This window comes from Pseudorca crassidens, chromosome 4 (assembly GCF_039906515.1).
Source record: "Pseudorca crassidens isolate mPseCra1 chromosome 4, mPseCra1.hap1, whole genome shotgun sequence".
NCBI lineage: Eukaryota > Metazoa > Chordata > Mammalia > Artiodactyla > Delphinidae > Pseudorca > Pseudorca crassidens.
In genome coordinates this window covers 115,176,790-115,191,741 of record NC_090299.1, presented here as the reverse complement: position 1 = coordinate 115,191,741, position 14,952 = coordinate 115,176,790, and the positions used below count along the sequence as shown (strand labels likewise).

Below are 14,952 nucleotides of genomic sequence, written 5' to 3'. Positions count from 1 at the left end.
ACCAATATTGCTATATTAACTTGTAAGATGCTTCAGAGCAGCTATAGTGTTTTATGCATGTTTGTATCCCTTACAATACGCACCATAATACCTTACACACTGAGCGCCTCAATAAATGTTGAGTGAAAGGAGGATGTGGCTGTTTATATCTATACCTTGTTCCTCAAAGGATATAAGGTCTCAATTTAGAGGCTAGAATTCATCCTAATAAGGACTGATAATAACCAAAAGTTATATATAATAATTTCAAAAGAAATTTTAAAAAGGAGAGATTGACATGGAACTAAACATTTAGAAAGATTTTAGTTATAATCAGTTCAAAATTCCAAGCTACTCTATCTACACAGGATGGGCTGTCAAACACCTCTACTCAATTTACTGTCCCAAGCTCTAGGGTAACCAAATTAGACTGAAATTCCCTTGTCTGTTTCCCTAGGGTTGTGGCCAATCTGGACCAACTGCCAGGTCTCAAGAAATGAAAGACAAAGGTGGAAGACATCATTCATTCAGATTTAATTAACTTACAAAGAACTTATGAAACACTGGAAGATAGGTGGATGGATTCAAAATGCATGGATAGGTAGAAGTACGGATGAATGGTGGATAGATGGAGAGAGAGGAAAGAAATGCATAATATGCTCACATGAGGAGTAATATGATGAATGGAAAAATATTATGCATGTCTCATTCTCTGTATACATGTATACACACTGTTGTCTCCAATCTGCACAGAGATTTCTTTAAAAATAAGAAGTATTACGTATGGTATCCATTTGCCTAGCTGAAGTACCTATGTTAAAGCATTCCTGCTTTAGCAAAGTCCAATTCTGTTCAGCACGTTCTCCTGCTAAGAAACAGGCTGAGCCCTGATGATTACTAAATAAGAACATAATTAATTATTTCTTCAACTGAATAGTCCTGAATTCTACCACAAATCAATCAGTTCTTCTAGCCTAAGAAGCTCTGACTCTATTTTAGCTCAATGAAAACAAAATCAATGAAGACCAATTATAGCCCATCTTGTTAGAGTATGCAAATGGTGTGCCATACAAATTCCCAGCCATTGCCTCCAGAGCATCAGAGGAGGATGGGGAAGCCAACGGTGGGCTGCTGCTGGCCCCTAGCTACTCAGGCCACACAGTACAGCTATACCTGAAGTCTGTAAGTGGGAGACCAAGGGTAAGCTTTCTTCATTTGTTTCTTTAACAAATAAGTATTCATAGCAAGTCTTCAGGGTACAGGGAGCAAGTCTAAGCAGATACCCCAACATTCAAGGGTATGGATCTATATTCTAGTATAATGGCATTCTGCATATGAAAGCTGATTTCCTTATAATTCGTAAGCTTGCAACCTGATTATGCAATGCCACAAAATTTCTGAGCGAGGATAACATATATGTCACAAAGGACCAGGCAAGCCTCAGGGACAGACACAGGGTTGATAAGAACAGAGCACTGAAGGGATGTAAAAGAAGGCTACCTTGCTCCCCAGGATTTCCTTGACACCCACCACAACCCAGCCACAGGGCTGACATTTCTACCACTGTTATCACCCTTAGGGCTAATGCTTTGCACCTTAGAGAGATCCTATTAAAATACAAAGGCACCAGGGCTTCCCTGGTGGCGCAGTGGATGAGAGTCCACCTGCTGATGTAGGGGACACGGGTTCGTGCCCCGGTCCGGGAAGATCCCACGTGCCACGGAGCAGCTAGGCCTGTGAGCCGTGGCCACTGAGCCTGCGTGTCCGGAGCCTGTGCTCCGCAACGGGAGAGGCCACAACAGTGAGAGGCCCACGTACCGCAAAAATATATATATATATATATATATATATAAAGGCACCAGATGGAAAGAGTAGGTCACTAAGCTACTGTTTCCTATATTTCTGGTATTTTTTCAACAAATCTCCTTTCTTTCCAAATCGTATTTATTTACCATATTTCATTGAATCTAAAATGCTCTGACGTTGATCTTTCTTGATTCGACCACAGGTGTCACCAGAAGGTTTACACCACTCTGAGTGCACTGCCTGACCTAGTCCACAGGCATCATAAGATGACACCAATTGTGTGATGTATCATGATTTCAGAGGGGTTAAAAAATTGGGGGGAAATTTGAATCTTTAGAATCTATGAAATAACGTGATTTTTTTCCCTAAATCAATTTTTACTTAGTAAATTGCCTTAAAAAAAAAACAAAAAAACTTTGTTTTCATGGCCTTAGAAAACCAGTAGCACTAACATAAATAAAATGGAAACGTGTAGACGAATACAATGATAATTTTAAATTGGAGGCAATATAATTAATCAAGGTGTACAGTTTTTACTTACTCTCTAGTGTATATATTATACTCAATACACACACAAAAAAGACGCTCCCTGGTGGTCTAGTGGTTAGGATTCAGTGCTCTCAATACAAAAAAAAAAAGTCTAAGAAATAATTTACCTCCCAAGGCTTTTAGCCTGAAGACCATACTTGCTTTGTCAAAAGGGGAGATTAGCAATTGTTAAAAGATAAAACTTTGTTAAAACCACCAAAATGAAATTTTCCCCTTGCCTTAATTAGAAAGATTTGAGAAGAAATTGAAAAGGGAATAATTTTCACTCTATGCGATTCAATATTATATAGTGCCACATTCATATGCCACTTAAAATGTTCTCCCTTGTACCATTAGTCCTACACGCCACTCGTTAAAGGACACTGAGGAACCGCCATTAACCCCTCTAGAAAGAGTTATCGGTGTTAATAAACTGTCAATTTGGAAAGCCAAGTAGAGGTTTCTAGATAATGGAACAAAGGAGAGGGAAGTTTTGACAAGTATGTGGGGAAGAAGAAGCCCAAGACATGAAGGGCCATCACAGAGACACCAGTCCAAGGGAAAATATTGACATGAGTGAGGAGGAGGGTACTAAACTGGCAGAGAGGGGCAATTTAAAAGTCCTGGGCATCTGGGAAAGAGATGTTCTAAGATGTGTCCATGGAAAAAGGGGACAATTAATGAGTAATTGGGAGAAATAAGAAGCAAATCTTGCCAGTTTAGCAATTTCAGCATCATACCAGAATTCCCATTGAAATAGGTACCTGTTTATCGATGACTCTTGTCAAATCACTGCTCTTCCACTGAATCAAGGAACAGAGGGTGCTATGACAACACAAGAAAGCAGTACAGTCAGCCCTCTGTATCCACAAGTTCCACATTCACAGATTCAGCCAAACATGGATCCAAAAATATTCTGAAAAAAAAACAAAAAAAGTCCAGAAAGTTCCAAAACACGAAACTTGAACATGCCGTACATTGGCAACTATTTAAATGGCATTTACATTATACTAGTATTACAAGTAATCTAGAGATGACAAAGTATACGGAAGGATGTGCACAGGTTATATGCAAATACACCATTTCATACAAGGGACTTGAGCATCCACAGATTTTGGTATCTAAGGCGGGGGGTCCTGGAACAAATCCCCCTCAGTTACCCAGGGACCACTGCATATGCTTAAGGACCATGGATTATTATGCTAAGGATTTGTGGGAAAAACGAGCCCTCCATTCTGGTACATAATACTGTTAGTTTAGGGGGTTTTTTGTTCTGGCTCTCGTAATACCAGTATATCCCAACTCTCTCACACTCTCCTTTGGAAAATAAGAAAAATTAGCCAGAATGGTTTTCATGATAATCCTTCTTATACATTAGCTGTCCCTTTTCTAAACAAAACAACCCACGTCCTTTAACCTGAGATATGGCTACTGAGATATCAATCACTTAAGATGCAAAGGCTGGGTGTTCCAAGTCAGTGTGACCTGGAAGTTGGTATTCTTAACCAAAATGACGTCAGAGTGGAGAATTTAACCATTTACCCCCACCGTTAGTTTTTCTCACTTATTTCTTATTCCGTTCATCATTTTGTGCTTCTTTCCTTGAATCTTTTCATCTTTTAATATACAGTGACCAAGATTGGTAATTATATTCTAAATAACGGTTGATCAATGCCAAGTGTATCCTTGCCCTTTTCATGTCATACTCCTGCTAATACATCTCTCAATCCTGTTCCCTTTTTTAAAACACAGCATTACAAATTGCTGACTCATATTCAATTTATGGTACACAATACTCCAGCCAATTCTTTTAGTATCCTTGCAATGCAAATGCAAATTACCAGGATCTGCACATTTAGATACAGATCTCACTTATTTAAATGATCTTCCTCCAAGTCTTTTTTTTCACTTTTCATTCTCCTAAAGTATGCATTACCTATTTCCAGAGCCCCATTCACTTGATCATGCAGAAAGGTCTTTTAAAAAGACATTGAATGCCCCGTGGCCATTTGATGTCATCATTGAGTCACTTGCTGTCCTATCTAATTAAAGAACAACACTCAGCTTTAGTCTTTTGCTCCTGATAGAGTTTAAAAAAAAAAGTTCTAGTTCAATTTTGGAATCTGCATTTCATTTCCGGCTTTAGTAATTCTGACCTTACTTCTACGAACCTCTCTACAGGTATTTGTCCTTGAAGGTTCAGCTTTCTCTAATTTTTTTTTCTATTTCGGAAGTTTCTGTAATTCTTTCATAAATCAATTAGATTTTTTTTAATCTTCCCAAATCTTTTAGACATGTATGTAAACCTGCTCTCCCTCTCTCCCTTGACAAAGTTCTGACGACGTATTTTACAAAATCTAATCCCATGTTTAAAGTAATTAGTTGAAAAAGAGATGAAAGGAAGGCGCCCAAGTGAGCAGAAAGCTTCTTAAGAAAACATGTTGTTGCTGGGATTTTTTTCAACACTGAAAAAGACATGGTCACTTTATTTTAAATATTTTCTTCCTTTAAATACTCAGTAATTCACTTTTCTAAAATATCTCCAAGAAAGATATTCCACATAGCTCCATTTACCCGATCCAAAATTTGTCCTTGACACTCTTTTTTTCTGCTCTTAAACTAAATTTCTTTACTTGCCATCTGAGCACATTTCCTCCAATAATGTCCACAGCACAGTAGGAATGAAAACTACATTGTTACTCTTCTTAATATTGTTACCATGGCTGTTAGCCTCGAGCTCCAACCCTCCTCCTTCCTTGAGGGAATGTAAGCTGCCGAGAAGTGTTATCCTTGTCCTACAGGAAACCACCAGAAGAAAAAAACAAGAGCCCACCGGAACTGGTTAGAACCGGACAAATCCAAGATGGCGGACAACGTGACCTTCAGGAGACCCTGAGCCTCATTATATGCTCTTTGTAATACATTAGCATGCTAAGTGACACACCCACCAGCGCCAAGACTGCTGATAATTACCATGACAATAACCAGAAGAGTCACTACAAGGACTGAAACGGAGCGTTTGCCTCAGTTCTGAGCAAACTACACCGCTGTTTCAGATAAGATATGGATATTCCTCCCTTTCTTTACTCAATTCCCTCCCTTTTATCTTGACCCTCCTATATGTTATATATGGTGTCTCAGCCCGAGTAGCGTTGAGAAGTTGATTTGCAAACTACGTTCTTGCTTCTCTGTTCTCTGGCCATTGAATAAAACTTGGGCTGTTCAGCATCGGTTTTGCTATTGGCTGTGTGAATCCAAATGAAAAACAACCTTCCCCACCAAGGCAAGCAGCTTGGGCCAGGCTAGGGCCCAAATGGGGGGGTCCTTTCGACCAATTCGGTAACAATATAATCCCAAATTCTATTTATTAATGTTCTGTGACCACTTCTCAACACTCACACTGCCAGTGCATTAGTTCACACCACCCAGGTAACTGCAATGGCCCCTGATTACTGGCCTGCTGCCATCCTTACCCCACCTGTGGTCTATTCTCCATACAGTAGCAGAGGCATCTTTTAAAATATAAATCCATCATGTCAATTGATCCTCTGCTCTTAGTTTTCCATCGGCATCCCTTCACACCCAAAATAAAATCCAAACTCTTCATCATGGCCTAGAAAGCCTTCCATCATCTAACCCCTAACCACCCTCCTTCCTGCTCATTTTGGTACCAGGGCCTTAGCACTTACTGTCCCCTGCCTGGAACACTCTTTCCCTTCACATCATTATCTGGTTAAACAATAGCCCTTATTACATTCATCTTGACCTGCTTTATTTTTCTTCATTCCAATGACCACTACCTGACATCATATTTATTATACGTGCATACATGTGTTTAACATGTCACCTTACTAGAATGTAAGTTTTGTGTAGGCAGGAATTTTGTTCATTTTGTTCTTTGCTGTATTTCTAGAAACTAAAACAGTACCTGGCATCCATAGAGCAAGTACCCAAAAATAATTTGAGGATGGTTAATGATGAAATAATTTCTGACCTTTTTACCTGGTAATTTGTCACATTCCTTCAGACACACAAATTAAACACCATGATGAGAGCATATTGTTTAGAACTCATGTCTTTCCTCCTATCAGAAATTTCATACAAAAGAAAAGTATTTGACTTTATAATGATAATGCAGCTTGAAAATGTCTATTGTGGAACACTATTCTGAATCATTCATTGCAGTCTCTCTGGGGGAAATAATTTGCAATGTATCTACAGAGGAAAATTTTGCTTTGCCCACTGCTCTTTGCAAAGGTCAAATGGGACAGCATTGATTAGGGTACAGAGTGGGGAAAAATGCTGAGAACATAGTCATTCTGGGGTGAATTATGAAATCTAGGAAAGCATGAGAAGCATGCAAAGTACTGAAAAGAAGGCTAGAGTAAGGATGCTACTGGGAGAACTTGTTCCTTCTCTTGTGTCCACAGCTATATCTTCCAGGGAATGAAAAGCGCAAAGCATAATCACCATGTGAATTTCATTTATCATTATGTCTATTCCGGAATAAAAGTCAGAGGGAGAAAAAAATTGTCTGTGATATATATGGACTGTTTTCATAAGCATTCTTGTTAAAAAAAAAAGGCTGAACAATTGAACTGTGAAATCAAAAATACTTGGCCAAATCAGAAACTCTCTATTATGTTTCCCAATGTTCACCACTGTTTGAAACCAAGATGTGATCTCTTTAGCAATTATTCGTTCCTGCTTTCCATCCTTCAGTTAAGAACTGGTCAACAAATACTTGCACACTTGCTATGTCCATGGTCCTGGGAAATAGCATCAACAGAGGTGGGAGGCATATGGTGAGGGGGTTGAAAGATGTGGTTCCCGACCTCATAGAGATTACAAATAAATAAGTAAATAAATAAATAAAATAAAATAGAGATTACAAGCCATTGTGTTCATCAATTAGGCTCCAAGCACTACTGCTCTATGGTGCTCTTGTTAAAAAGAGACTTGATTATGATCCAAGCATCTAGGCATGGCCAAAGGGTCTGGAGAAAAACTATTTGGGCACTTATTTGCTCACAACCACTGCAGAAGCGATGGTTTTCCAAGTGTATTACAAAATAAACAGCTCCATGAAATTCATCATTATTAAATATGCTTGTCTGTGAGTGAGAATTGGAGTTGTTAATTATTTCTTAATGAGATTTTAATGGGTATGGGTTTTTTAAAATAGTTTTAAAGGACAGGGACTGCTTTTTCCAATGATATTTAAATTGTCTTTTCTCTCTAAACCTATTTGGTGTTAGCAAAGCGCCAAACTCCAAATAATTCAGGTTTGTGTTAGAGTTCACTGAAATCAGTTATGGGATCAAGATAACAGTGTGTGTTCTAAGCTTCCAAAGGCTCACGTGCCATTCTTTGCATGCACATGCAAAAACAAGCTTAACAGAGAAGAGAAAACTGAAGCCTTCCCGATTTTCCACCGTGTAAACCACTGTGGATGGATTTGCTCAATATTTATCCTAACCTGTGTCTACCACGCCTTCCTGCACTGCCAAAGCTGAAAAGACAAAAACTCCATTTCCCTGACTCGTTTGAAGATGAATTTGGGCAAGAATTGGATTCCAACCTGAGTCAAGCAGGGAGGGAGATACTCATTTTGCTGGTTCAGATTTCTCAGAAGATCAGGGCTCCAGAGCCAACAATGATGGAGCCAGCTTCCTGACCCCTAGATTTTGGCCCAGGTGATGTGTTTCTGAACTGACAGTCAAGGCGGTGGCACCCTGACCCCAGACTCACAGCTAAGGTAACATGACCCCAGAGCCAACAGTGGACCAACTTCCCGATTGTGCTGAAGTCTTTGTTCCTTTGCTGGGCCCGTGTGCGTTGTTCTTTTGATAGCAGCTCCTGGAGGACCAGCTGGTGCTTGCTCCTCCAATACTTCCCATGATTTTGTAAGCACACTTACTCCCTGTGTGAAATTTCCTTCTGCTTAAAATAGCTGAAGAGGTTTCTCTGACATCCAACCAAGCCCTGACTGATAGAGCCCCTTACCATAACTCCACCCAGGAATTAACTCAGCCAAAAGCACATAGCCTTGCTTTTTCCACCTGTCTATAGAAAACGTTCTCTGAGTCTTATCTAAACCCTACTTTGTGTGGCATTTTAAGGATTTTTTCTTTTATACTACTTTAATGACTCCTAAAAAAGAACATAAAATCCCTTTTATGTCTCCTTGCCCTCTCTCCTCCTCCATTTTTAGTCAGCCTCCATTTCCTGGGTCATGGTAAGCTCCTTGAAGTAGATCTATTAATGCAAGGGTAATAAAACCAAGACGTGCCTTGAAAACGTCGGAAAGGGGCTGGGTGGGGCCGGATGGAACGGAGAAACTTCATTTTTACTTCAGTAAGAATTATTTGCTTAAAAACTTTGCACCCGAGAAACATGAAAATCTAGGATTCCATACTTCGTTTTAAAACAGAACACTAAAGATAATGTAGTCAAGCCTTCCAAAGCTGAAAAAGAGAGGCATTTAGTTCTTCTTCGTAGTTTTTAAATCAAAGAACACCTTCCATCATGTGGAGCAAAATCATTAATAATAATAATAATAATTGTTCCCAACTGGTGAGTGTGTATGCTGTGCAAGACTCTATGCTAGATCAGTGATTACTTCCAAACCTCATATCACCCCGAGACATCATTTCCTTTCTATTGATGAAAAACTGAGGCACAGAGAGAGTAAGGAAATTGTCCAGGATTTTAACTCTGTTTAACTCTAAAAACAGTAATCCTTCCAGTACGTTCATTCCATCCATAACTGAATAAATCTCTTTTGAACGCCTCAAATTGGCCATGCTTCCCAGGGGTCCATACCCTTCATGTGCTAACATGGGAGATGCAGCTGTGAACAGGTCAGACACAGCACACTCACTTCTTGAAACAGAAGTGGCCAGTCGTGCCACTGCCATTGCTCAAGAAACTGCATGTGACCAGCTCTCAAAGCATCAGGGACCATCTCTTTTGAAGATCACCTTGCTTTGGTTCTGACCTTTTCAGTGTTGCTCTTCCTGCCTGAGTTTGCAACCCAGCACTGCTACTTATCAGCTACGTAACCTTGGGCAAGCTATTTAAACTCTCTGAGCCTCGATTTCTTCATCCTTCAAGTGAGCATAATAAAACTGCCTACCTTATGGGGTTACCATAAGGATTAAATAGAAGATTGTAAATAGTGCACTTAGAAGAGTGCTGGCACATAGTAACACTCAATTTGTGTTAGCTGTGGTTGTTGGTATCATTGCTGCTCTTATTTCTGTAGCACCACGCAACATTAGAAGTACACGGAGTACTTACTATTGACTAGAGTATGAGAAAAACTTAGGGTATGCTCTTCTCAGAATGAGAAGGCCACAGGAGCAGATCAGAGCTCATTCATTTCGATCTGAGTTGCTTTAAAGCTTAGTTTGAAGACACAGTCGGCCCCTGATTCCCAGATCTGAGGGTTACCACAGTTTGCTTTGATAGTCCACACTGACTTCTATCTCCCCAAACCAGAAGTACATTCCATTGGCCCCTGAAAAATTAAGTCCTTTTGAAATAGACTCTGTTATATTACCTAAATCTCAACTGCAGGACTGAAGGAATTTTCCCCCCAACTCCTGGGCATGCTGCCCTCCAAAGCCCTCAGCTCTCAGCCCTTGGGAATTGCCCTCAAGTTGGCAGAATGCAACCACCTTAGCCAGTCTTACCCTCTTCCCAGGGTCAACCTGCATTCGGTGACAGGTTGATGCAGGGACATGAAAATCCAGCCTCTAAGCCCCAACTGGGTGCAACTCCAAAGGTCTATTGCAGACGTGGAACTCGCCATGGGGTCGGCCACATCGCCACCCAAATCCTCCTTCTGCCTGATCCCTCCCCAGCAGGTGTGGATCCCAAGAGCATGCCCTAATAAACTCTTTGCATGCTAACCTCTGATTTAAAGTCAGCTTTCCAGGAATCCAACTTGCAACGTCCATTCTGTAGATTTAATTTCCACATTTGCTGCATGTCAAAACTGCTGTCTTCACAGACACCCATCTCAACTCAACACAGTGGGCACCCCCCAGCTTCTGTACTTCCCCATCAGCAGCATGGCCTTATATCCCAGGAGTTCTGTCCCTCTTATGTATGCTCTATCGTTGAAGCACTTCCAGTCTGCTTACAAACCTAGTGTAAGAATTTTAGCATCATGACTCTATCAGCTTCTGTCTTATAGCTTTTTTTTTTTCATTACTCTTCCATGAGGTAGAATATGGTCAAATAGTATTCCTCCCAAAACATTACTCTGGGCTCGGTGAGGGACTGGGCTCATGAAGCCTGGTTCCTACCTCTCCTAGGGGTGAGTCCTCTCCCACGTGGCTCTCCAGCACTTTATACACATTGACTTCTATCAGCCCCACTGAAACCCAGCTACCGACACAGCTGATGCTAATGTCGCTTGCCCAGTCCATGGGCTTCACCATCAACTGCTTAATGTTGTTTACTGGTAGGAGGTGAGCATAAATATTCACCTTCTAAGCAGAGAATAGTCTCATTCAACCCAGTCTGTAGCTGTAATTTTTTTTTGGCCGCGCCGGGTCTTTGTTGCGGCATGCAGGCTCCTCTCTAGTTGTAGTGCGCGGGCTCTCTCATTGAAGCACGCAAGCTCAGTAGTTGTGGTGCGCAGGCTTAGTTGCCCCACAGCATGTGGGATCTTAGTTCCCCAACCAGGGATCAAACCCGCGTGCCCTGCATTGGAAGGCGGCTTCTTTACCGCTGGACCACCAGGGAAGTCCCTATAGCTGTAATTTTAAAAAGACTGAATTCCTAGTTCCCTTTGAAACCAAATAAATCATCTTAGTGGCAGAATTCAACCACGTGAGGGTGAATTCAGCACATTTACTATCTGACCTGTGTACAGTTTCCAGTTTCCCAATAAGGAGGATATGACATAAATTTGCTCTGCTGGCCAAGGTAGGTACTTCAAAGTGTCTCTCTTCTCCTTGAGCACAAACCTGGCCTTCGTTGTATCTGCTTCCTGCTTTCATATCTGCTAGACACTTGAGGAGGATTAACCTTTGACCCCAAGATGACTTTCCCTGGCGCAGAAAGTCAGTGAACTGCTGCACTAAGGGCAGAGCAGAGCACACTGGGTGGTGTGGGTTTGTGCAGGTGAGGCTGCTCCCACCGGCGGTCACATGTACGTGCTGTGCTGACAGTTATCCACAGGGTCTGCCTTCTACTTCCCGTCCCGGGGGTCAGCCGAGGAGAGCAGACAGCCATTGGAGGAGAGAATAAACTATATCCCAGAGGAGTCCCAGGAAGAAACTTATTAGTTCTGATGAAATCCTGGATCAGCTGGTTTGTCACACAAGTCAAACTTTAATCCTAAGGAATTTATCCAATGGATACTTTATGCTTTCAATCTGTGTATCAGCTAGAAAAGAGTTCTCAGAATTACAGTACATATCAATAAAAGGATGATTTTAGTTCAGGAAGAAAAAATGATTGTATACAATGATAAGAGAAGGAAGTACCAAGTGTTATTTCCTCATGGCAAGTGAATGAGATGGCTGCCCTACTATTAATAAACGACAATGTTCATAGCTACTATTTATTGGGAACTAACTATGTACCAGAAATTGAGCTAAATTTCTTACATTACCTTATTTAATCGTAATGACTAAACTATCTTGAAGGAATTGTGTCCCTGTTCACAAATAAGATGGAGGTTTGCAGGGATTGAGTTGATTGCCCCAGGTTACACAACTAGAAAGCCGTGGGGAAAGGGCTTCCAATAAAGGACTGTCTGACTCTGCACTTAGGCTCTCCTCATCGGCCATAGGCCATTTTTCACACCTTCAAAAACCAGGATAGACATCCTGCACTCAGCCGTGCTTTCTCCTCCTTCTAATAGTAACTATAATCTGTGCCAGGGCCTGCCCATCCTCAGAATCCACCCACACACTACCTGGCTGAATTCCCGAGGCCTCCTGTCTGAAGACCCTCACCCCGCCAACCTGGCTTCTCTGCAGGTAGGATGCCTATCCGACCAAGCTCACAGTGCCCTTCCCTCAAATTCAAGACCACTTCAATTTGGACACACTTCTCAGAGGTTACAGGTGTGTTTCCTCAGGCTGCTACTCACCTGATATTAGATACAAATACATAAAAGTTCCCAACTTATTTCCACCTTCAAAGTTTTCAATAAAGCCCAATAAAGCTTTTAAGAATGCCTAAGTCTCATCTTGAATTAAGGACAAACTCTTTCCTACTCAAGGACTTTACTGGCCCATTTTTATCTTCTCAGTAAACACTGAGGTTTTGCATGGCATTTCTGAGCTATAAGTATTTTATTTCTAATTAGAAGAGGACTATCTGTGCACAGACCACCTCCATCCTGAGGGGACCATTCCCTCTTTGGACGCTCGCAGCCTGTGTACATGCTCCTTCGGCACTTGGTTTGCACAGGCGTGACTGCCGCTATCTGGACACATGACTCCCAGCGCCTCCAGGTAGAAAGCTCATTGAGAGCAGATTTGTTTTGCTAATCATCTGTCCTTAGAAGCCCTTTACATAGGGATTGCTCAAAAAATTGTTGTTGAGTTGAATTTTACCTTTCTCTCATCCAGAAACAAAGTCCAGAGAAAACCCGTTCTCTAGCTTCACCAACTCATCCAGGTTTGCAAAACTTTCCTGGGTTTGGCATTGAAGGTTGTATGTCCTAGGAACTCCCTCGGTTTTAGGCAAACTGGGATGGCTGGTCACCCTATCATCCTCTCTGACATATGTACATCTACTTAAATGTCATTCCTCCCACCAGTCTGAGGCAACACTCCAAGGAAAGAACAAAATTATCATACAAACACATCTGGGCTTTTCCAAAAAACACAAAATGGAACCTAACATAGGTGTAGACCCATAATTAGCTACAAGATAAACTTTAAAAGAAAACATGATTTTAGCCCTAAATTTACTTATTTTTCTACTTCTTTTAAAGAAGTAATTATATGTATTATAACTATTGAAGATACAATAGTTGGGTATTTTAATTGAGGATGAAATATTGAGGGTGTAGTTGAGGGAAAAATGATGGCAGAAAGAAGACCCTCAATGTATACTGTCATCTCTTTGAACACCAGCGTGATGTGAACTTAATGGCACCTGTGTAATTTTAGCAGCATACTCTGCACATGTTTAAAAAAAATCAATTTTTCTTAAGAGCCAAAGGGTTAAGGAGAGGTCGCAGGCACAGTTGGAGAGCCTAAAAGCCAGATATTATTTTTGAGAGACTATAATAGCCTGGTGATCAGTTCAAGAAAATCACAGTCATTCAAGATGATGTCTTACATGTACTGGCTTCTCTGTAAAATGAATTTACCTTTTCATTATTATTTACTGAGTGAGCCAGTATTTCATTTGTATGGATTTTATCCAGCAACTAGTGGGGAGAAAACACAGAAAATCTAATAAAAAGATGAAGCTGCTGTACAATATTTTGAGTCTGTGTCCTGCCTTTTGAGGTCACGTTTCTGTCTTTTTTATGATGTTCGTTTTAGAAAATGAAAAAAAATGTGTACATACGCAGGTATGCATTTTATGCATTACAACTGACAGCAAATTCAACCTGACAAGTATAGAGACATACTTATCAGGAATGACAGCAATAGAATAGTGGCAAAAATAAAATCACAACGTCACAAGCGTTTATCATTTGAGTAATAATGTAGAATCTTGTCTGCCTGGTATAAGCATTTCAGTTCTACCATTTCAGGATGGGTGATGGGATATATTACAGTTAGATTTGGCATGTGGTGCCATTCTTCATAAAAAGTTGAACCTCTAGAAAAAATGTTCATTAGCAAGTCATCTCCTCTTGAATGGGACCTTCACTAAACCCCCAACCTTTCCATTTCTCACCATCTACGGCTAATTCCTGTGTGATAGGGAGCTTCCCAATCAAACATCTTGTTTATAAGATCATTGCATCATGCTGCCATCCAGGTCAGAGTTCACTAAAAAGTATTTCAAAATTAAAATCTCTTGGGCTTCCCTGGTGGCGCAGTGGTTGAGAGTCCGCCTCCCGATGCAGGGGACAGGGGTTTGGCCCCAGTCCGGGAAGATCCCACATGCCGCGGAGCGGCTGGGCCCGTGAGCCATGGCCGCTGGGCCTGCGCATCCGGAGCCTGTGTTCTGCAACGGGAGGAGCCGTGGCAGTGAGAGGCCCGCATACCACACACACACACACACACACAAAAAAAAATTAAAATATCTCATGCAATGATTTCCCATCCTGTGCACCCCAAGAGGCTACAGTGTCTCTATAAAGTTCTCTATTTTGGACTTTCCCAATTAATAGATACTAAAAATATAGCTACTGGAAGCAGCCCAAGTGTCCAACGTCAGGTGAATGAATAAGCAAAATGTCATATATACATACAGTGGAATATTATGCAGTCCTAAAAAGGAAGAAAATTATGACAAATGCTGCCACATGGATGAAACTTGAAGACATTATGCTAAGTGAAATAAACCAGTCTCAAAAAGACAAATATCATAAGATTCCACTTATACAAGGTACTTAGAATAGTCATATTCATAGAGACAAAAAGTAGAATGGTGATTACAAGGGGCTGAGGGGATGGAGGAATTAGGAGTATTGCTTAATGGGTA

General features: G+C 40.9%; 1 long non-coding RNA gene across 2 annotated transcripts in view; it reads right to left on the bottom strand.

The window, feature by feature from the left end:
* Positions 1 to 14,952, bottom strand: part of LOC137223228 (uncharacterized) — a 100,497-nt gene that overhangs the window by 64,816 nt on the left and 20,729 nt on the right. For both annotated transcript variants that reach the window (XR_010942758.1, XR_010942759.1), the window contains exon 2: positions 3,078 to 3,229. This is a non-coding gene — a long non-coding RNA (uncharacterized lncRNA). The remainder of the gene's footprint in view (positions 1 to 3,077; positions 3,230 to 14,952) is intronic.